General features: G+C 48.3%; 2 long non-coding RNA genes across 2 annotated transcripts; both read right to left on the reverse strand.

Annotated features, from left to right (window-relative positions):
• Positions 1–1,098: 1,098 nt before the first annotated feature.
• LOC309865679 lies at positions 1,099–3,554 on the reverse strand. Its single transcript, XR_014312234.1, has 4 exons — positions 3,444–3,554; positions 2,429–2,902; positions 2,226–2,285; positions 1,099–1,338 (listed from the first exon to the last, which is right to left on the reverse strand). It is a non-coding gene; the product is annotated as an uncharacterized lncRNA (long non-coding RNA).
• A 13,336-nt stretch (positions 3,555–16,890) lies between these two features.
• Positions 16,891–21,645, reverse strand: LOC309864483. The gene is made up of 4 exons (XR_014311556.1): positions 21,528–21,645; positions 18,264–18,541; positions 17,407–17,492; positions 16,891–17,283 (listed from the first exon to the last, which is right to left on the reverse strand). It is a non-coding gene; the product is annotated as an uncharacterized lncRNA (long non-coding RNA).
• Positions 21,646–22,850: the final 1,205 nt, after the last annotated feature.

Raw genomic sequence — 22,850 nt, forward strand, 5'->3', positions numbered from 1 at the left:
CGTGATGAGCAAGCAGTCATAGGAAAGAAAAACAGAGCGGAACAAAAGAAAAAAAACCTGGAGAATAAGTATTTCAGAAAAACAAAAGAAAGCTGCTTCTTCTTCTTCTTTTTTTTTTTTTTTTAAGTTTATGTATTTCTTTTTAGTTAAAATAAACATGGGGCTGGAACTCACAATCCTGAGATCAAGAGTCACATGCTCCTCTGACAAAGCCAGCCAGGTGCCCCAAAACATTGTTTCTACGAATTTGCAGCTAGGGTTGTAAAGGCCTTGTAATAGGATAACTGGATACAGAGGCTGTGCAAAAGGCCATCACTTCTAGGGACACAAAGGATGGCAAGAGTGCACAGAAGCAGGGAGGGGAAGAAGACAGCAGATCCGACTCTGACCTAGCCAGCCCGAAGACAGCAGGTGCTACCCCTCAGAGTGCTAAACTCACATCCGTGTTTGTTTCGTAAGTTCAGTTATTTATTTGCCCATGCTGGACAGGAGAGAACTTTCCAGAAAGGGGCAAATATGCTATATTGGAATAGAGATATAGTTTACATGGACAAATCTATTTTTCGATGTTACACAGTTAAGCCTTCTACATGTCTGTGTTTGTAAATTTCACCCAGGAAAAGAACTATACAAAGTAACCAAGTGGGAGGGACTGGAGGTAAAGATGAAAAAAGAGACAGAACAGTTAATGACAGACTAAGCATCCGTGGGGGTTCATTATATCATTTGGTTGACATTAAATGTGGTTTGAAGTTTTTCATAATAAAAAAGGGTTCTTTTTTTTTTTTAAGTGCCTATAACATGTCACTGGTGTCCTTAAGCAAGTCCCTTTTGGGTTATCAGCAAGGCAGCTGAGACATAATCTCTTTTCTTACACATTAGGAAACAGAGGTGCACCTTGACTTGCTCAAAGTGTTCTCAGATATCCCGCAGCAGAGCTGACACTGAACTATCAAGCCGGAGCAATGCCCTTCTGACCTTTTCAGCCGTCACCCACTTGTGGGGAGTCAGCTGGAAGTCGCCCCCCACCCCGGGCTGCCTTTGCAACCCCCAGGCCCAGGGAGGTGCTGGGAGGCCGCATGGGCTGGAAGGAGGGTCTGTTGACTGCAAACCCACTTTGCTCTCCAATGTTTTCATTCTGAAAGGTAATCCTGAACATTCGAAGAATTCCGTTAGGTCCCTTAACTGTGCTTTCCAAAAGCAGAGAGGGAAACCTGGACAATGAAAGATTTCCAGTCACCAAGAGTTGAAAGAACAAGAGGCCCGGAGTCCTAGCTCAGTGGCCAACAGAGGTGTTGCCTTAGCGTGGTCCCCTCTCTTGCCTTGGTTTCTACTCATCTGTAAGACAAGAGCAAAGAAGGGGTGCCTGGGTGGCTCAGTCGGTTAAGCGTCTGCCTTCCACTCAGGTCATGATCTCAGGGTCCTGGGACAGAGGTCCTCATCAGGCTCCCTGCTCCGTGGGGAGTCTGCTTCTCCCTCTCCCTCTGCTTGCTGCTCTGCCTACTTGTGCTCTCTGTGTCAAATAAAGAAAAACTTTTAAATATATATATATACATATAGGTATGTATATATATATATATACACTTTGATTAAAAAATAATTTATTTTAAAAAATAAGATTGCAAAAAGACTTTTGGGTTCTGTTACCTTATGGGGTTGTCGGAAAGATCCCAAGAGGTGTGGCTAGGAAAAGTAAAAAGAGCAGTAGCAAGGGGTAGCATTATGGGGAAACAATGAGGCTTTGGCAGGACTCTTAAATAACTTTTTCGGGTGTGCCTTAAGGAAAAGACTTTTTGGGGGGGGAGGGGACACAACATTTATGGATGTCTCTGCACTAGGCCAGATGTGGTGTTTTGCTTTCTCCATAATATCTCATTTACTCTCAAAAGACCTTATGGGGACTCAGGTACTATGATTTTGCTCATTTTCCAGATGAGGAAAGAGGCACAGAGACCCTTAGGCTGCCCAAGGCCAGACAGCTGGAATGGGCCAACCCAGACCTGGAGCGGGGCTGTCCTGTTGGGGGAAGGCCACACCCTCTTCTGAGGGCCGGGTGGCTGCCAAGGCTCCTGGTCACCTGGGCGTCAGACTCAGCATCAGGAGACCCAGCCTCGAGTTCCAGCTCAGCTGCTTATTAGCCCCGTGACTGGGCCGAGTCACATGGCCTCCCAGACCCTCCGTCTCCCCAGCTGTACCCCAGTGATAAGAAAACCTACTCCACCTACCTCTCCAGAAGGAGGTGAGGATTCCTTGAAATCACTGATACTGCAAGGGTTTGGAAACAGCTGCAAAGGGCAACAGAAAAATGAAGACATCACGATTATTTTTTAAGAGACACATTCCTGGCTTATCACATGGGGACATTTCAGCCCCTCATCCACCCCTCCCCCCAGTCCACCCCCAAGCCCCCAATGGTGGTGGTCAGAACCGGAGGCCTGGGTGTCTCTTCCAATACTATTCTGGTCCAAACGTGGGGAAGAGAGGCATCTCAAACAGTCTCAGCTCCAGGATTCCCCGAAGAAACATAGTAGAGTGTCGGCTTCAGACTCCGCCCTGGGCCCGAACTTCAGTGAGGGCCCCTTTTCCTGTTTGTCGTAAAACAAACAGGCTTTCAGCCACTTGGGCAGGATTTAACTGGCGATCGGCCCTAGAGATAAGTGGGTCACACTCCGCAAGCTCACAAGGGAATAATTTGTACCCAAGAGCAGCTTATCATTTATATTTTTGAATCCAGGCCCCCGGGTGGCTCAGCTGGTTGGGCATCTGCCTTCAGGGTGGGTCATGATCCCAGAGTCCCACTTCAGGATGGAGTCCCACTTCAGGATCCCTGCTCAGTGGGAAGTCTGCTTCTCCCTCTCTCCGCTCATGCTCTCTCTCTCTCTGTGTCTCAAGTAAATAAAATCTTAAAAAAAAAAAAAAAAAGTGGTAAAAAGGTGAAGACAGGACGTTTCAGTTTATCTGTTTTGTATACCCTTCATTCCCTTCCTCTGTGTACCTGAGGCCCTTAGCACAGCCCGTCACAACAGAGCACAGAGAATGTTCAAGAAATGAATGGAATTAGGGGGAGAGAGTTCTGGGGTTTTACAAGCATCCTGGAAGTGTATGGCTTTTGCAGGGGTTTTGTGCCCTTTTGTTATGTGCAGCTCACCCCACCCCAGACACTCACTGTCCACCCACTTCTGCTGCTTTCAACTCTAAGCTTAGAGGGACCATGCATTTCTAAACCTCAAATCAGGAAACAAGGGCTGACCGAGTATTTGAGACCAGGAATCTATATTTCAGAAGGATTTGTGCCCTTTGTTTTGCACTCGAATTTGTAATAAGTATCCTCCTTCTGCATTTGGCAGACTTTGCTCAGCCCAGTTTGCCCATGGACAGTCTATCTTACAGAGATAAGGCTGAATCAATACATATAGGGAGATCCCGGGGACTCATCAGCCGACCTTCTAATTCACTTGCCCCGTGGCTTGGTGGTGGTCCTCTGCTAGGCTACCATGCACTACTCAGCACAGGTGAAGTGGATAACCGAGTAGGGTCAGGATCGTTCCCAAGGGGAGAGCTCTCGGGTGCTGGGTGGGGCAGGAGGAGCCTCGGATTGGATTCCTGCCCCATGTCTGCTTCTAATTGGTGGTGTGTCCTTGGGGAGGTCGCTTCTCTCTGGTCTCACTGAGAAGTGAAGGGGTGTGGCAGATGGCACAGGCTCAAAACCTGACTGACATCTTGCAGTTCAAGCCCTGGGATGTGAGAATTTACCCACATACTCTGCTTTTCCTCCTGCAGTTTGAGGATAAACAGTCTGGCTCCTATCTAAGGCAAACACCTTCACTGGCCCCTGGATCCCATCTCCTCCCTCTAGCAATGGTCTCTCCTCACCCCTGCATCACCTGTTTTTCCCTCTTCGCTAAATCATTTAAAACAGCATATTGATATATTTAAATGTTGGCAACTGGGTGGCTCAGTCAGTAAGGTAAGCAATATCACTAACCCCTCATGCCTTTCAGCTCAGGTCATGATCCTGGGGTCCTGAGATTGAGCCCCACGTTGGGGTCTCTACTCAGGGAGGAGCCTGCTTTTCCCTCTCCCCCTGCCTGCTGTTCCCCTGCTTGTGCTCTCTCTGTGTCAAATAAGTAAATAAAATCTTTACTTTAAATATATTTAAATGTGCTATAGTTCCACCCATCTTTAAAAAAGTCTCTCCTGGGGTGCCTGGGTGGCTCAGTGGGTTAAAGCCTCTGCCTTCAGCTCAGGTCATGATCCCAGAGTCCTGGGATCGAACCCCGCATCAGGCTCTCTGCTCAGCGGGGAGCCTGCCTCCCCCTCTCTCTCTGCCTGTCTCTCTGCCTACCTGTGAACTCTGTCAAATAAATAAATAAAACCTTTTAAAATAAAATAAGAATAAAAAAGTCTCTCCTGACCCTACTTCCCCTCCAGCTTCTCTCTCAGGCAAGTTCAATCACTACACAACTCTGTTCAAACTGCTCTTTGTTAAGGTCAACAGTCCTACCCCCTACCCCCTCCCCCGCCGTGCCCTGTCCCCCGATGTGATTAAACCTAAAGGTCATCGGTACTCTTCATCTTACTTGACAATGAGGATCAGCTGATCATTCCTTCTCCTTTTGACACTTGTTTCTCTTGGCTTCCAAGACACTACATTTTCTAGGTGATTCTTCAGGGTAGGTTCTCCTCATTTCCTTCACCTCTAAAGGAAGGCTCCTGGGGCTCAATCCTGTATCTGTATTCAATCTTCACCAAGCCACCAATGATCTCATTCAGTCCCATTGTGTTAAATGCCACGTGGCTTAGCCTAGGTTCCTCTAGAAGCAGAACCCTAACGAAAGGTTTGCGCGCAGGTAGTTTATTTGGGAATAAAATTCCAGGGAGCAGAAATAAGGGACAGAGTGACACAGAAAGAGAGAAGAAAAGATAAACCAAGTCAAGAGTGCATTATTGAGCTGACCACCACCACTATGGAATACAGACCCTTTTCTCCACAGACGCTTCTAAGGAGATTCAAAACTGTCTGTCAAGGGATAAAAAGGGATACACACTCACCCCTCAGCTTCCTTCCACCAGTGGTTAAGGGCGGCCCCATGAGCATCAATGCCTTCATAGTTCTGAGTTATACATATGGTGGCACTGAGGGAGTTTCCAGGGTTGTCCTACAGTCACCCTTGTACAAGAAGCAAGAGGTACACAGAGAGGTAGGGGGGAGGCACTTGTCCATTCATACCCGTGGCAAATCTGCATGATATCAAGCTGGGGGAAGAGTCAGGGCCAAGAGAATTTAAGGCAATGTCTGAAATGCCACCTATAACGCAATGGCTCTCAGCTTTCTACCTCTAGCTGGAGCCTCCTCCATTAAATTCCAGACTCGTGTATCCACTGCTCATTCCAGATTTCCACCTGGTTGTCTCCTCAAAACCTGCTCCATTCAGTCTCCCCCTCATTCCCCACCCCCCACGCATTTTCATTAATGGCAACTCTATCCTCCCAGATGTTCCTTCCTTCCAAAGCCAAGACCTTGGACTCATCCTTGAGTCTGCTCTACATACAATCCATCAGTAAATTAAGCTGGCTTGACTTTCAAAATATACCCAAAATCAGACCACTTCTAACCTCCACTCCTTGCCCAAGCCACACCGCCAGCCCTTGACGGGATTACTGTCATTATCTGCTCAGGAGCCTTCCTGCTTCCTCACTTAACACTCACATCTCTTCTCCATTCTCTGCAGCGGCTAGTGAGTGTTCTAAAATACAAGTCAGATAATGTCGCTCCTCGCCATTTCCTTTCCCCTTCGCTGCTCTGTATTTCTCCATCACACTTATCACTATCTGACATAACACAGACCTCCCCTATTTACATATTTACTCTATTATTGTCTCCTTCTACTAAAATAACAGCAAGCATTTTTGTCTATTTTATCCCCAGGACCTAGAAAGGTGCCTGGTACATGGGGAGAGTACAATAAATATTCATTGACTAAAGATCATCTAGTTTAAGCCCATGCACTTGGCACATGAGAAAACTGTAGCCCAGAGAGATATGACTAGGCTAAATACACTGCACAGCCTTTTTTTTTTCCCTTTTCTTTTGCAAGGCCTTCTTGATGCCTCTACTGGTGTTCTGAATAGCTGGTCTCCATTTTCAGCAACATTAATCCTTAGTTATTATTATGGATGTTACCGTCTAGCCAATCTGAGTAGCAGTCTGTAGTCAGGCTCAAATGCACCTCCACGAAATCACTAGAGAACAATCCCAAGGCATTGGAAGCGTAAGTAATCCAAGATCATACAGTATAAAGGCAGCAAGCAACAACTGAGGGGATTCAAGGTGAGGGAGAGTCTCGGGGGTGTTTTGAGAGAGAAGTGCAACACTGAGATTCCTGAGGGAAAAAATGAGCGTTTCAGGTGTGGGAGAAGCAAGAGCAAGGAAGACAACAATATCACTAACCCCTCATGCCTGCCATTCTCTGCCCCTCCGTTCAGCGGAGTGGAATGGCCAGTGTGAGATGACTTTGGCATTGACCTGGACGGGTAGTTGTACTCGGCTATGTTCTAGCTGTGTGATGTGGGCAAGTTATTTAATCTCGCTAAACCTACAAAATGAGGATGATGTTCCCGGCCCCATTGTGCTGTGAGCATTACATGGAATAACATAAAAAGGAACTTAAAGGGGCGCCTGTGTGGCTCAGTGGGTTAAAGCCTCTGCCTTCCGCTCAGGTCATGATCCCAGGGTCCTGGTATCGAGTCCGACATGGGGCTTTCGGTTCAATGGGGAGCCTGCTTCCCTTCCTCTCTCTCTCTGCCTGCCTCTCCGCCTACTTGTGATCTCTGTCTGTCAAATAAATAAATAAAATCTTTTTTAAAAAAGGTACTAAAACAAAAAAAGTACTTTGTAGAATGACGTGGACAAGCAGTAAGTAAGTAATATCAAGGTTCTTGCTATGACTCTTTGAATGGAATCATGGGAGTGTGCAGCAGTAAGTGTCAGGTCCGATCAGGAGAACGTTGTGACTGGCATCAGGCACCATTAAGACGCAGAGGCCAGATAATGGAGGGCACTGAATACCAAGGTAGAGAGTCTTGGCACTGTGATGTTACTAAAGGATCTTTTTTTTAATTGCACAAGGACTTTTTTAAAAGATTTTATTTATTTGAGAGAGACTAAGCATGAGCAAGGGAGAGGGCGGGCAGAGAGAGAGAGAAGCAGACTCCCCAATGAGCAGGGAGCCTGATGCAGGGCTCAATCCCAGGACCCTGGGATCAGACCTGAGCCAAAGGCAGACACAACCGACTGAGCCAGCCAGTGTTCCCTGGTCAAGGATCTTGACCAGGGAACACACAAGACTCAGTACCTGTGATGAAGACAACCTGATGTCCAGAAGACCAATGGAAAGGAGCAGCCTGCCGTCACCTAGCCCCCTGCAGGGCCCTGGTCATCTCCACCACTGTTCTTTCTCATCCTGTTGCAGGGACAGGTTTCAGGTCTTTGTATCTCCTGAAGTTCAGGACACAGTCATCCCTACTGTCAGAGCACAAGGCCTGGCCCATAGTCGGGCTCCCAGAGCATTCATTCTAGTCTCACTAACCTACACTGACCGCTATGGGAAAAATTCAAGTCTGTGATGATGGAAGCCTGAGTGGGGATAGTGGCCATGAGAATGGGGAGGGTCAAATCACAGAAAACCCGGGAGAGAGACAGTGATTGTTGCAATTCTTTTAACACAGAAATTCAAGAAAGCACAAGGGCACGTGGGTGTCTCAGTCAGTTACAGAGTTAAGCGTCTGCCTTAGGCTCAGGTCATGATCTTGGGTCCTGGGATGGAGCCCTGAATCAGGCTCCCTGCTCAGTGGGGAATCTGCTTCTCCCTCTGCCTGCAGCTCCCCCTGCTTGTGCTCATGTGCTCTCTCTCAGATAAATAAACAAAATCTTTTAAAATAAGCTAATTAATTAAATAAAACATGAAGTGGTGTTAGTAATAGGCTTGTGATTAATTCCCCTGATCCTATTCTGCTCAATTCTTCATTTAAAATTATGAGGGGACTGTTCTGAAGTTTTCAAGCTAAGTCACTTCACAAACACTTATACAAGAGAATTAAAGACCTCAGGGCTTTAGGTCAAGTGACTGGTAGGCGAGTGGCTGGTCTGCAGCTCCCAGGCCACAACAGAGAATAATAGCAAGAAACCAGAATGTCTAGGCGCCTGGGTGGCTCAGTTGGTTAAGTGTCTGCCTTCGGCTCAGATCACGACCCTGGAGTCCTGGGTTCAAGTCCCATATCGGGCTCCCCCTGCTCTGCAGGGAGCCTGCTTCTCCTTTTCCCTCTGCCTGCCACTCCCCCTGCTTGTGCGAGCTCTCTCTGTCAAATAAATAAATAAAATCTTAAAAACAAAACAAACAAAAAAAAACCAACCAGAATGTCTGAGCCAGGCCTTGACCCCCCCCAGGTGAGTGAAGGTGCCCATGGTGAGATTTCGCCCCCTTGCTGCTTTAGGAAGCTACCACCAGGCGCTCCACTCCTCACCCGGGGACTAAAACTGAAGATTGCCCATCTGAACATTATAAATTACCATTGTCAGAACTAGAGCAGAGATAAGAAAAACATTCTTTTAAAGGGCTCAGTGGCTCTGGGAGGCTAGGTAGTCCTGAAGGAAGTCCTGAAGTCACATTAAAATTGCAAGTTCCCAGGCCCCACCCCAAACCTCCTGAATCCTGATCTGTATTTAACAAGATTCCCAGGTGATTCCTGAGCAGATTACAATTGTAAAGCTGCCATGAAAGGGAGGGTCAGAGGCAAGGAAAAGGAGGAGTTACGAAGGCTCAGGTGGCCCCTGTGCATCCAAGCACTACCTGGCCAGAGAATAGGGTCTTGGCCAAAAGGCTGTGGATATTAAGGTCCATTGGTAAGGTCATCCCTGCTGTGGGGATGGGTGAGTGTGGATACCCAGGCCAATGCTCTTCAGCTTCCAGGTCATCTGACCGCTCCTCGCAATCAACCTGTGCTCCCCAAACCCTACTCCAGTTACCACTTGGCTTCATTCAACCCCTAAGACACAATGTGCTGGGCATGTTGATGCAAAGATATTTTTGCATCTGACAGACATTTTTCTAGTTGAAAACTAAACTGGCATCTTTGATATACAAATCAAACCAAGTCAGGAGTGCCTGGGTGGCTCAGTGGTTTAGCCTCTGCCTTCAGCTCAGGTCGTGATCTCAGGGTCCTGGGATCCAGCTCCGAATCAGGCTCTCTGCTCAGCAGGGAGTCTGCTTCCCCCCTCTCTCTCTGCCTACTTGTGATCTCTCTCTGTCAAAAAAATAAATAAAATCTTTAAAAACAAAACAAAAGACAAATCAAACCAAGTCAGAGGAGGGCACACTTCTGGAGTCTGATCAACGAAACTGGGTGATAATTAGACAGCCCTGTCCCGAAACAGCCCAGTGAGCGAGCAGGCTTCTTCCAATAACCATATCTCATCTCCACCCCGCCCCGATCCTAGAATTTCTACCTGTGTCATATAATTTGGCTCAGCTAGTCCTCTGGCGTCACTGGGCTGAATTCCGCACTACCACCTGCTAAGTTCCCTGAGGGCAGCCAAGGTCCTCCACAGAAAACAAACCTGAAAGGACTGGTGGCCTGGGTGCCAAGAACTTAAACCCAGAAAGGAAAGGAAGTGCCTGCAATAGAAGAAACCACCATTTCTTGTCTGGGGAGTATTTCGCTGAGGTTTTGGCATGGAAAAAACAGGAAGCAGAGTAAATGTAGACCAGTGAGGGAATCGCTAGGTGAATTAAGGCATAGGTATATCCCGAATATATCCAACATGGTGCTATATAGTTATAGTCCACGCGGATTCCGTGTAGTAATTTGGAAAACACTCCTGATATATATTCTGTGACCATCAGAGTCTCAGCAGGAAACAGATGGCGCAATCAAAATGGGGAACTTTGGAAAGAGCTTAATAAAGGGACTATTTGCAAAGGTGTGAGCCGCATTTGGAAAAACAACAGAGCAAAGGGGAGCTGTTCCATTTCCAGGCAGTGTCTGAGGGGTAAATGGGGCCCTTAGAGGAACAGGGAGAGAGAACTATCTGGAGAAAAGCCTCGCGGGGCCCCAGCCAGAAGCTGTGGCCTTCTTCCGTGGACTCAGCTCGTCTGCGGGGACCTGGAAGGGAGGGAGGTGGGGAAGGAATAGGTCTCAAACCCAGCCAGAAGCCAGGGAGGCAAAAGGGCACCCAGCAGACCGCTGGAGTGCAGAGCAGGGTGAAGGCGTTTGGTGAGAAAAACCTGCAGGAGCAAAGGATGGAAGATGCCCAGCACCGTGAATTTTGGGGGAGGGTAAGCAAACCACGAGGCGAAACTGCAGTCCGGATACTCCAGAGATGTCAACACCACATACGCATCAGAGAGATCGAAGGGAAATCTACCCAAAAGGCAATCATGACCGTAGGAAGACACTGGGGACCGGACTGCGGATTTTGGTAAGATGGAGGGTTATTGACTTTCAACGACTGAGAACGTGGCTACGTTCCTTTTCTAATCAAGCGCAGTCAATAGAGGCGAGCTGAGGAAGAGCGTCTAGGGAGGGGGTGGGGTCAGGCAGTCCTTAGGGGCACCTTCTGGTGTCCTTCCGATCTCTTCGCTGAACCAGAGGGAGAGCTGACTTGTGCAGAGTCAGAGAGCAGGTTAGTGGCAGGCTGGGAGGCAATCTGGATGGGCTCTCCCCAAACCCACGCAGGCTTCCAAGCGCTCCTCGCCTCTCCATTCGGCCCCACGCCACCCCTCCGCGCCTCCCCCCTCCTCGGCCCCCTCCCCCTTTTCTCTGCTGCGGCAAATCGGCAAATCCTTGAGCTACTCGGAGACTCGAGACGAAGCAGCTCAACAACCTCACACCCTTAATCTCACTGTCTGAATGATAAATCCTGCAGGACAGCTCGTTCCATTCAAGCCCTTCACACTCTCCTTTGAGTAGCTGGGTGGTCTCTTCCGCCGAAGCGGGGGCTGCTTGCCCTTCCTTCCACTTAGCATTCCCCCAGGAGTCGAGGACTTCCCGGGAGCCAGGCATTCGCCTCCAAAACAATATCCAGCTACGACACGGCCCTCCCAACCCCCTTTCAGGGCCAGACCATAAAATAAAGCCGCGTGGGCCTTACACCCCTGGACAGAATCCTTTGTCTGGGTTGGAAACAGCCTGAAAAGATTAAAGGGGGCCTCCACGACGACCTCTTCACCTCTTGTTATCTTGTGCCCACTCCCTTTAGACTCTCTGAGGCAGACAGCAGCATTTTCCCATGGTCGCCGGGGTTAACAACGTCTTAGCAGCTAGCAGAGAGCGGAATGTGAGGAATGTACCTGCCTAAGGGGCGATTATTTTCATCAAGGACAGGCTGAAATGGATAATGAGGTCAAAAACAAACGCCATCTCTTTCTCAAAGCACTCTGTAAAGAGAGGCTATTAGATATAGTTCATTAGCTAGGGGGGTGGGGGATAGAGAGCTACTTTTCCGACTGCCGCTTGAAGAGAGAGGAAGGCATTTTGCCAAGCTAAGATTCTTTTGGGGGGGGGGGGCTAAGTTTGGATGCAGATTCAAGCCTTTATAGATCTGAGTTTCAGGTACCGGCAACAGGTGACATCTGGACTGGAAGGGAAGATTTGCAGAAGAATGTATCACAATGACACAAGTGGGGTCCGTGGTAAAACACACACACACACACACACACACACACAAAACACCTAATACCCCAAAATCGAATTTGGAAAACTGACGAACCAGAGTTTACTTGTCAAAATACATGTATCATGTGTTAGCATCTTCCTACAATGGTCCCCTTCCCCATCATCGCAGTTCAGGCACTAACTCCCCACCCCCACCCCCAGATTTTATCATGACTTGTAAACTGGAACCTCCTCAGCCCTTTCCCTTCCAACCGATCCTGCATCCCCACACAGGCTCATCTTAAACCACATGTTATCTGCACCCTCAAAAACCTTCATGGCTCACCAAGGCGGAATATGGAAAAAAGGTATGTGCTTCCCTTTTTCTTGATATCACCATGAAATGGAAATTTAAACTTTATGCCATGTAAAGCTTTTCAAAATCGGAGCCTAAGTAACTTTCAATTTGGAACAGCCCCCTCCCCCACGCTATCCCCCCACCACACACATATTTCAAAGACCACTTGCCCATAATATCCCCCAACTTTGCAACCGAGTTCTCAAGGCAAATACCCTGGGCTGTGTCAGTGGACAATAAACTCTTCTTTGGGGTTAATTTTCCCATGACAAAAAAAAAAAAAAAACAACAAACGGAACTTCAGGCTCGGCTTAATTTACGCACAATCACTTGCTGGAACACCGTGGGGAGGTAAAGGCTGAAACCAAACGGGGTGGCCTCCCAAGACTCGCCCTTCAGACAGGAGGGGGCCTGGACGTGAACACACAAACAGACATGTGAGAAAAATGTGCACACCTCCAAAATAACAAATCCACAAAGTAAAGGGAAAGGAACCAATCAGGAAGATAGGCTGCAGTGGGTAAGAGTGCAGGTGTTTCCTAACCTGGGCGAGTCTCTTCACGGCTCCTGGGCCTCAGCTTCCTCACCGATAAAATGGATTGTTGTTTTAAAATAGGAGATGTAGGAGCGCCTAGGTGGCTTAGTCATTAAGCATCTGCCTTCGGCTCTGGTCATGATCCCAGGGTCCTGGGATCGAGTCCCATATTGGGGTCCCTGTTCTGCGGGGAGCCTGCTTCTCCCTCTCCCACTCCCCTTGCTTGTGTTCCCTCTCTCGCTGTGTCTCTGTCAAATAAATAAATAAAATCTTTTAAAAAATAAAATAGGATATGAGTAAAGCACTTAGCAGGCTGCATGCCATACAGTCGGTAAGTTCTATGAATGTTAGGTTTGATGATGATGATATAGACGAACACTTGCAAAAGTTCTTTGCAGAAAAAAACAAGTTCCCTGACCAGGCTTGTGCTCACTCAGGCTTTGTACCTTTGCCCTAGCTCCTCTCTGGGTTTGGAATGTACTCTCCCCTCCTCCTATCTCTGTTCAAAGGACACCTTCATGGCCCAGCCCCTCACTCCCAGACCAGCCAAAGGAATTCCTCTCCCTATTAAGGGACCATAGCTCCATGATGGCGTTTCTCACTTTGTATTAATAATGACTTGCTTAGATGTTGGTCTCCAGAGTTAGAATATTAACCTCTAACACTATTATTAGCTTTGGAATTCTCAGTGTCCAGCACAATCTAACTCGACAATATGGGTGCTTTAAAAGTATCTGTGGGGCGCCTGGGTGGCTCAGTGGGTTAGGCCTCTGCCTTCGGCTCAGGTCATGATCTCAGAGTCCTGGGATCGAGTCCCGCATCGGGCTCTCTGCTGAGCAGAGAGCCTGCTTCCCTCTCTCTCTCTCTGCCTGCCTCTCCATCTACTTGTGATTTCTCTCTGTCAAATAAATAAATAAAATCTTTAAAAAAAAAAAAAGTTCATATTCTAAAGAAAAAAAAAATAAAAAAATAAAAGTATCTGTGGAAGGAATGCACAAAGAAAGAACCAAGAAGTGGCCGTACATTGTGTGGTTTCACACCAAATCCCAGCCACCTCATCCCTCCACTGTCAGACCCCTGTAGACACCTGTTTGAGAGAACTCCCGCTCCTAGAGTCTCCCTGGGACCTAGGAGGGCATGACTGCATTTTCAGCTGTTGCCTCCACCCCACCTTGCGTGACCTGCTGACCAGCTGGAGATGCCACAAGGAGCATGACTCGGGGTGGCCAAAAGATGGTTTTGTCCCCAAATGACAGAATTCAGTTACAGGTTAGTGCCCAAGCTGCTACTGGAGGAAGTGCCTGCAAATCGATCCGTAGAACTTAGTTTACCAACACCAACAACTCGGTGGGCTGGCATTCTCTTTAGCTCCCAGAAGGCTCAGAGGAAGAAGGTAATAACTGATCGCTTTCCATTTTTGTCCACTAGTCAAGAAAGGCACAAACGATCCTGGTTCTTCTTCCTAATTCCGAGTATTCATCAAATTCAAGGGGACAGATGGTCTGTGGTCTTGCAATAGGACAAAGATACTGGGTCCTCATGGGAATAAAGCCGGTGACCTCCAGTTCATTAGCACCTGTGACATCAAAGCAAACTTAATGGGCCCCAGCCAGAGCTTTGGGGCTGCTGGAGACCTAACACAGGGAGGTAATACTGGAGAGGGGATATAAGACGTGATTATTATGGGACACCTGGGTGGCTCAGTCGGTTACCCACCTGCCTTCCACTCAGATCATGATCCCAGGACCCTGTGAAAAAGTCCTGCATCAGGCTCCTTTCTTGGCAGGGAACCAGCTTCTCCCTCTGCCTGCCACGCCCCTTGCTTGTGTTCTCTCTCTCTCATTCTGACAAATAGATAACTAAATCTTTTTAAAAGGAAAGAAAGAAATGATTAGTTATGAAATGATCCCGTTAGATTCACTTTAGAAATTTACCACATATTCACTGTGGGAATATGCAGGTATGTAAAGGTAAATCAGAGGATAGTGGTAGGAGGATTAAATGTGACCACGTAACCTGCATGTAGTGAGTAACACCTTATCAAAAGGTAGTGGAAAGGGGCGCCTGCGTGGCTCAGTGGGTTAAGCCTCTGCCTTCAGCTCAGGTCATGGTCCCAGGGTCCTGGGATCAAAGCCCCAAATAGGGCTCTCTGCTCGGTGGGGAGCCTGCTTCCTCCTCTCTCTCTGCCTGCTTCTCTGCCTGATTGTGATCTCTGTCAAATAAATAAATAAAATCTTAAAAAAAATAAAATAAAATAAAAGGTAGTGGAAAGCTCCAGACATACAGCCGGAGTAGTGGTGGTCCAGTAAATAAGCAGAAATTAGGAAATGTGCACGCCTATGGGTTGGGAAGGGAAGGGAAAGGGGAAGATCCCTGCTCTAGGAAAAATGCTGGTCTCCAGGCAAGGCAGGGGAAAGGACTGAAGTGAAGAGATGGGTGTCAAAGGTGATGAAGTCATCTATCACTAAGTCTGGGAGTTCCCTGCTCTCTAACAGTCCCCACCTTCCTCTTTTTTTCTTTTTCTAAAGATTTTATTTATATATTTGACAGACAGAGATTACAAGTAGGCAGGAAGGGGGGGAGCAGGCTCCCCGCCGAGCAGAGAACCCAATGCAGGGCTCGATCCCAGAACCCCGGGATCATGACCTGAGCTGAAGGCAGAGGCTTTAACCCACCGAGCCACCCAGGTGCCCTTCCCTTTTTAAAAGATTTTATTTATGGGGCGCCTGGGTGGCTCAGTGGGTTAAAGCCTCTGCCTTTGGCTCAGGTCATGATCCCAGAGTCCTGGGATCGAGCCCCACATCAGACTCTCTGCTCAGCAGGGAGCCTGCTTCCACCTCTCTCTCTGCCTACCTCTGCCTACTTGTGATCTCTCTCTCTGTCAAATAAATAAATAAAATATTTAAAAAAAAAAATAAAAGATTTTATTTATTTATTTATGTCTCAGAGAGAGAGAGCCCAAGTGGGGCCGCAGCAGGCTTCCCACTGAGCAGAGCGCTATATGGGACTCGATCTCAGGACCCTGGGATCATGACTTCAGCCAAAGGCAGACACTTAACGTACAGACCCACCCAGGCACCCTATATTTTAAGTTCTTGAGGGAAATCTTGGACATCATCAAATCCCACCACACCATTTTATCAGGGAGGGAATTGGGGCCCAGAGAAAAGGATAAACTTTGCCCCAGGTCATGGTTCTAGTCCTGCCTCTGCCAGCAAGGGGCTGTGAGGCTTTGGGCAAGTCACTCTCCCTTTCCCAGCCTGTAGTTTCCTTCTCGGTAAAATGAGAGGTTTGCAGTATTTTGAGATCGAAGTTGCCTTCTACTTTTGCTGTATTAAAATAATAGTTCTGGGGCACCTGGGTGGCTCAGTGGGTTAAAGCCTCTGCCTTCGGCTCAGGTCATGATTTCAGGGTCCTGGGATCCAGCCCCACATCCGGCTCTCTGCTCCGCAGGGAGCCTGCTTCCTCCTCTCTCTCTGCCTGCCTCTCTGCCTACTTGTGATCTCTGTCAAATAAATAAAATCTTTAAAAAAATAAATAATAGTTCTTTCTACCGCTCTCAAGTGTAGACATCGGATCCCTCCCTTCCTGTTCCCCAACCCCCTCCGCACACCCATCTCACACACAAAAAGTCAAGAAAGACATGTCTGGATACCTTTTGAGCTTAATTTTAATGGAATGATAGTTTTCAGTGGGGGTAATGACAAGAAGAGAGTGGTCCCAGAGAAGAAAGTGCCAGATGCTGAGGGTTCCTGGGTGCGTGCCCAGTCAGCGTGCCCAGCCCCTGTGATCCAGTCCCGGCAGGGCCAAGTGCCGGCAGCACAGCGGGGATAAATAAGGCCAGCGATCACCCCTTACATGGCCATCCCCGAGCTGCCCGGAATCCCTGGGATTACGCAGACTTCTGGAGGACTTGGAGCAAGTGCACATCACCTGCTGTGGCCACAAGTGTGCCTGGACTTCGGCAGCCTCCGTCTTGTGACTGAGGAATCTTTAAATGGAAGCTCTGAGCTCACAAAAAAAGAACATGTCTCCCTGATGTCACACAGTTGCTGCCAATTCATCAGCTCCAGTTAAAGGTCAGAGAGGGGGAAGCCACTGCTCCAGGGTCCTGCGGCTGCTCCCTGGGATGGGGCTTCCCTTCCAGCAGGCTTTCCGCCAGCCACCCAGGCCGGGCCAGCGGTGGAAGTCGAGCTGAGAGGGCTGTTTGCATTTCCAGGGCACGCACAGAGGCAGTCCTAAGGCCTGCTTAGCTGCTGCTGCTGCCTGTCGCAGTCCTGAAGCTCTTCAGCTCCAATCCCCGAGCCCCCCACCCCCGGGCCTCTCCAGCCCCTGCCCTCTCCGGCAGTCAAGGCACATCCTGGAACCTGAGGGGCCTTTCCTAGGATCGCTTCAAAGATAAAAGCAATTTGGCACAGAAGTTCCTGGGGTATTTGAATAACTGAAGGCAGTGTTCAAGAGCGAAGAATAGGATTCCCCGGATTCCAGGTGACAGCTCACTCCCAACGCTTCCAAGGAGGGAGCTTTTTGCAAGTTCCTTAACCTCTCTGAGCCTGCTTCCTGACTTGGAAAATGAGGCCAAGAATACTTAACCTCACAGGGTTTTCCTGAGGAGTCAATGTGAAGCTTGGCTACAGGGCCTGGCATGTTGTAAGTGCTCAACAGATGTCAGCTTGGAACTGAGACACGCAGAGAGAACTGGACAAATCATTTCATCCCTGAGTCTTCACTTCCTCATCTGTCCAATGGGGATAATAAGCATATGTAAGTGAGAGGGTCGCTGCCAGGATTCTGGGAAACACACAGCAATGAACAGAGCACCCAGCATCAAAAACAATAGATGTTGGCCACTGGAACTCACCTCTCCATCAAACTGGGATCCACAGGGAAGGCCTACTGTAGTCGTGATAAAACACCTTCTCCAAGCCTGACACAATCCTCAGCCCCCTACGAGTCATAATCCAGAGTTAAAGATGAGACATGGAAAAAACATGTATATGGTTCAAACATAAGCACAGAAAAAAAAAATTTAATTCATTTTTAGAGCTTTCCCTTTTGGGGGGACTGTTTTCAAGTGTGGCCTAAGTTTCTAAGAAGAAAAAGATGATAAAAGTTACATGGGTGCAAGAGAGAGGATTCAGTGGGGCGACCACAGGGAGCCGGTAGATGGAACCACAAGTGACATCAAGGAGGAGGAGGAGGAGGCTAAAATAACTGAGTAATAAGATAGCAGTAGATTTCTCTAGAACCGGAAGGGACCCCAGACTAGTTCTCTACTTAAGATGTAAAGAACGGGGCACCTGGGTAGCTTAGTCGGTTAAGCATCTGACTTATTTTTTAAAGATGTATTTATTTGAGAGAGAAAGAGAGAGAGAAATAATGAGCAGGGGGAGGGGCAGAGGAAGAGGGAGAGAGGGGAAGCACACTCCTAGGTGAGCAGGGAGCCTGATGTGGGGCTTGACCTCAAGACCCTGATATCAGGACTTAAGCCAAAACCAAGAGTCGGAGGCTTAACAGACTGAGCCACCCAGATGCCCCAGGCATTTGACTGTCATTCTCAGATCAGGTCTTGAGTGCAGAGTTGTGTGTTCAAGCCCTCCCTGGGCTCCATGCTGGGTGTGGAGCCTACTTTTTAAAAATATGTATTTTTTTTAAGGTAATAAAGGTAAAGAACAGACCTGGAAAGACAGTCTGCTCAGAGAGGGTCACCATGCTTACCCAATGCTGACTGATTGCGGTTCTCCTTCTTGGGCACCCTGGGTGCCCCCAAACACAGACTGCTGCCTCAGTGACTGACTGGAGGCTGCCCTCTCCTAGCCAGTCTGCTGCCAACCCGAGATCCCCCTCCTCCCTGGCATCTCCCATCCTTCGTTTCTGGCACAGGGATGTCCTGGGTGAGGCTTTTCTTCAGAGCTCCTCAGTCCCTCTCAGGATGCTCTCACAGTGTCCCCAACAGGTGAGCCCTGGCAGTCTCTTCCTGTGTCTTTCCGGTCAGCCTTAAGACAAAGACATTCAAGGTTCTTGGTTTCATATTTCCACAGGCTATTAATATTTTAATGACAAGACCTAGAGAGTCAACATAAATATATCAAATTCTGTAAACATTTCTTGAGCCTCTGCCTAATTACCAGACACTACTCTAGTCCTTCTGCTTTCTCACAGCTAGCCTATCAACTTCCCGGAGGCCTCAGATAAGAAGCCCTCGAGAATCACAGCACAACCCTCCACATCCTCCTACCCTTCAAATCCTGCCCAAAGATCAAGTATTGTGAGATCCTTTTTCTGTCTCCCACACGTGCTTCTCCCTCCCTGTTTCAACTGGGCACCTCACATCAGCCCTTCCTAGTCTGTACCCCTGCATAATCGCATCTTCCTTGAAAGCCTCCTTCATCACATTATCCAACCCCCGCCCCCCACTCCATCCAAATCCTTCAATGGCTTCCCCCCAGATTTCATTCAAGGTTTTCAAACTCTCTGGAGAGGGATTTACTCAGAGAGCCCTGATTTACCTATGCCAGGGGTCTCAGGGGAGGAAGGAGGAGGGAGTCTGTGTACCCAGCAGGGCTTTAGCGCAATGTGGCCAGGGCAAAAATCTGAATCATAGTCAATGAGGGCAGCCAAATTCCTATCTGGGAAATCAGGGCAGTCTGAAGGGTGAGGCCAAGCCGTAAACAGAATGAGTAATGAGGTCAGGAGCTGGTGGGGACCAGAATCATGTCTAGATACAGTTTAAGGAAACGGAAATGGTACAGGACTGAGGCTGTGGATTGAATTATAAGAAGGTATGCTGCTCTATGCGGGGATGGGGGCGGAAGGAGCAGTCCTCCAAGTCTTCCCTTCCTCTGGCCCTGTTCTTTGGGTTTCCACGTGTGTGGAAATGCCTTTCTTCCCTGCCGCCGAAGTTTCCCACGCTTCCCAGGGCCCCAGCACTGCCAAGAGACTTGTCCAAGGTAGTGTGGTGGAGGATGGGGAAACAGAGCTCCCTCTCCCACCTCACAGGGGATGTGCTAGGGAAGCAAGCTTAATCTAATATTCGAGGGTTCGGAGACTGACCTCACCTCTCCACATCTCAGATGCCTCATCTGTAAAGCGAGGACAATAATAACACTACTTTGTAATAGTGTTACATAATAATAAGACTACTCTGAGGATTAGCCAAGCAAATATTTGTAAAACGCTTAGAACAGTGCTTGGCACTTAGTAAATGCTGTATAAGTGTTAGTTAAATAAAAATAAGGTGCACAGCTGGTAAATAGGGCCAGTACTCAAAGTCAGTTCTAATTTTAACATTCGAGTCCTTAGATCCTCCACTCAGGTCAACAGCAGGTTATGATGGACTAAGCTGACTATAGGGCTTTCAAAAATTAGTTTTCGTGTCAACTGAGAATAGAAAAACACACTGTTGGCTTATTTTACTTGGGCACAATGGAAATATCACTCAAGTTAGTGCCCTTTCCTTTTCTAGGAAACCACTAAGAAATCCAGAAGGACCAGTTCAAATAATAGTTTCCATCCCAAATTTAATAAACCTTTCAAAAAAAAAAAAAAAAAGTCAAACTCAGAAAATGACTGTGAGTTCAGAAAAGAACAGCATAGGAGCACCTGGCTGGCTTAGTCGGTGGAGCAGGGGACTCTTGATCTCAGAGTTGTGAGTTCAAGTCTCAAGCTGGGTGTAGCGACAATTAAAAAAAAAAAAAAAGGATCAGTGTATACTAGGGTAGCTGGGTTTAGTCTGGCAAGGGTCAAGGCTACAGCTCTCCTAGGAGAGGTAGCCAGAGAGCAGATAACACAGAGGAAGAAACATTGTATTTATTTTCCAAAACTGTGGGGGGAAGGGGTATGGAAAAGAAAGAGGAGAGGGAGAACATGAGTTTCCTTTGCAAGATGATTAAAAAAAAAAGGGACTGAGTGCTACTGAGTGCTCAGTAGCAATTCAAAGATACTGCAAACGGCTGCTTGCTTTACCAATCTATCAACCAGAAATCTTTATTAACTGAGCCTCTCACGCGACTACAATATGGCACTAATAGATGTTTGAAAATGACGACCTCGATAGAAGGCAAAATCCTAAACAGCTTTCTGAAACAAGAGAGAGAAGATGAAATGAAGCTTGGTATGGTTTGCGACAAGTGCATTTTATTGTTTTCTAATTTTTCCCAAACAAGCAATATTTTTGTCATTTTGTATGGGGTGATTTATACGCCCTCTGATAACTCTCTACCCACCCTAACAATAGGTTGCCTGATTAGGATTGGTATCAGGGTTTAATAAATATTCCTTTTCTCTGAACACACTTTCCCCATTACTTGCTTCCGTGTTCCCTCGCCCTATTCTTGATGCCTGTCTCTGCCAGAACGTGACCCAAAGGGGGTTCTCCACTACCTTGATTCTTCCCCAAAGGAGCTGTCCCTGGCCTTCCCAACCACTGACCCTGGCTTTGCACACTTTCATGCTGGGGTGGAATTTTGAGGATGGCGCTCTCTTTCTCTTAAGAGCCCGAGGAAGGACACCAGCCCGGGTAGAATGCAAGGGAAGAGCACAGCTCTTTGGAGGTGAGGCCTCGGGGCGCGGGGCGGCGACAGCTGAGTGGCGGGGAGCACGTGGCTGTCCTGGAACAGAAACAGAGCCGCAGGGACCGCCCCCGGGACACCCGAGACACAAAACAGAACCCAGCTCGTGCCCGCCGGGCCCCGGATCGCTCAGGCACGGAGGAGGTTCTCCCGCCTTTTCTAATTACCTTCCCATTCCTGTCGCGCCCCTCCTCGGCCCGCACTTCGGGCTCCGCATACCACAGGGGTTAGACACAAATAAAATCCATACATGGACTCCATCCTCGGGTCAGAGCGCTTGCTTACCAGCGCGGACGGCCGATGGCCCGGGCGCTCACCTCCCTTCCACACCACCGACTTTGCTGGTAAACACCAGTCACTGGGTAACACCCTCAATCAGACGCCTTGGGGCTATTATTCATCACCGACTAACCTTCAACCAACTCCATCTTCACAGGCCTCCCCCCAGAAGAGAGGAAATTCCACAGCTCTGAGGTGATGTGAAACGTGTTCTGCACGCCCCGGCTCTCTTTCTTTCTCACTCTCCCCAGCCAGTTCCCAAACTGGGTTTCCCGGGCCCCCCTGGACGCGGTCTTCCCCGGTTTCCCAACCCCCTCCACCCCCCTCCCTCCTTTCCCTCTCCATTTTACACACTGTAACCTGATAGGCTGGAAATGCAGCCTCTTTCATCTTCCATTTCCCACATCCTGAAAGTCCCGAGAGAAGGAGCCCACCCAGATAAAGGCATTCCAAGTATGTGCGTCCCCATCCCCCTATAACTCCATTCACAAAGCAGATTACTAAAGGCCCGGGGCTCCCGGGAGGCCCTACGCCCCTCCCCCATCCCGGCGCCCAGCACCCCCCACCCCCACCCCCAAGAGTTTACTCATTCCAGGCCCTCACTCCTCACCCGCACAAAAATCTAAGTCCACAGGCCTAGAACCAAAAATTAACTTTTCCCTGGACTCTGATCCTAAGGGAAGCTTTCAAACTTCACTCTGATTGGGACTGCCGGGGCTGGAGATTCTGCTGCCTATCCTTCATCTGTCCCGGAGTTAGCATTTCTAGATAAGAAGGCTCAGGGAAAATGTGTCTTTGGACCAGGGGGAAAAGATACAAGTGTAACATGTGATGTTTCAAGAGGACTAACTCGTGTCTCCGGGAAAGATCACAGACTGTTCTAATCCAGAGACATTTCCTTCCAACAGAAATTGTTTGGAGGCCAGAGGAAAAGATGCTTTATTTGAGGGAATAAGCAGAGAACGGGTGTGTGTGGGTGTCTGTGTGTCTGGGGAGGGAGGCTCTGGTAGCATTTTTGTTTAGAAGTTTCTTTGAGTCCAAATATCCTACTATAGTTCTTCACTACCTGGAAATGAGTGATTATAAAACATGCCCCCAGCTAACGTCATTAGTTGCCCTGTCCTGAGTTGTCACGGATGGGGAAAGGGAGGGCAGGAGCAGCCTCCCTGACCTTAACCACAAAGGTTAGGAAGTACCCCCCCCCCACCTTACCCCCAAATACCACCACCACCACCATCCGGCCAACAAGCATCCCCTTTCACAATGGATGATAAATTCTCTTATCTGTCCTTCAGAGAGAATGGGAAAAACACTTGAATCTGTACCAGGCCTGGTATAATCAGTTTTCTCTGAGTTTACCAGTCATTGTGTGAAACAGGATTTCCTGTGTCAAAGAATGCTCCCCAATCCTGGTACCATGGAGTATATTGAATAAATTATAAACCATATTGTCTTT

Source organism: Mustela nivalis (genome assembly GCF_964662115.1).
Source record: "Mustela nivalis genome assembly, chromosome: 5".
Lineage (NCBI taxonomy): Eukaryota > Metazoa > Chordata > Mammalia > Carnivora > Mustelidae > Mustela > Mustela nivalis.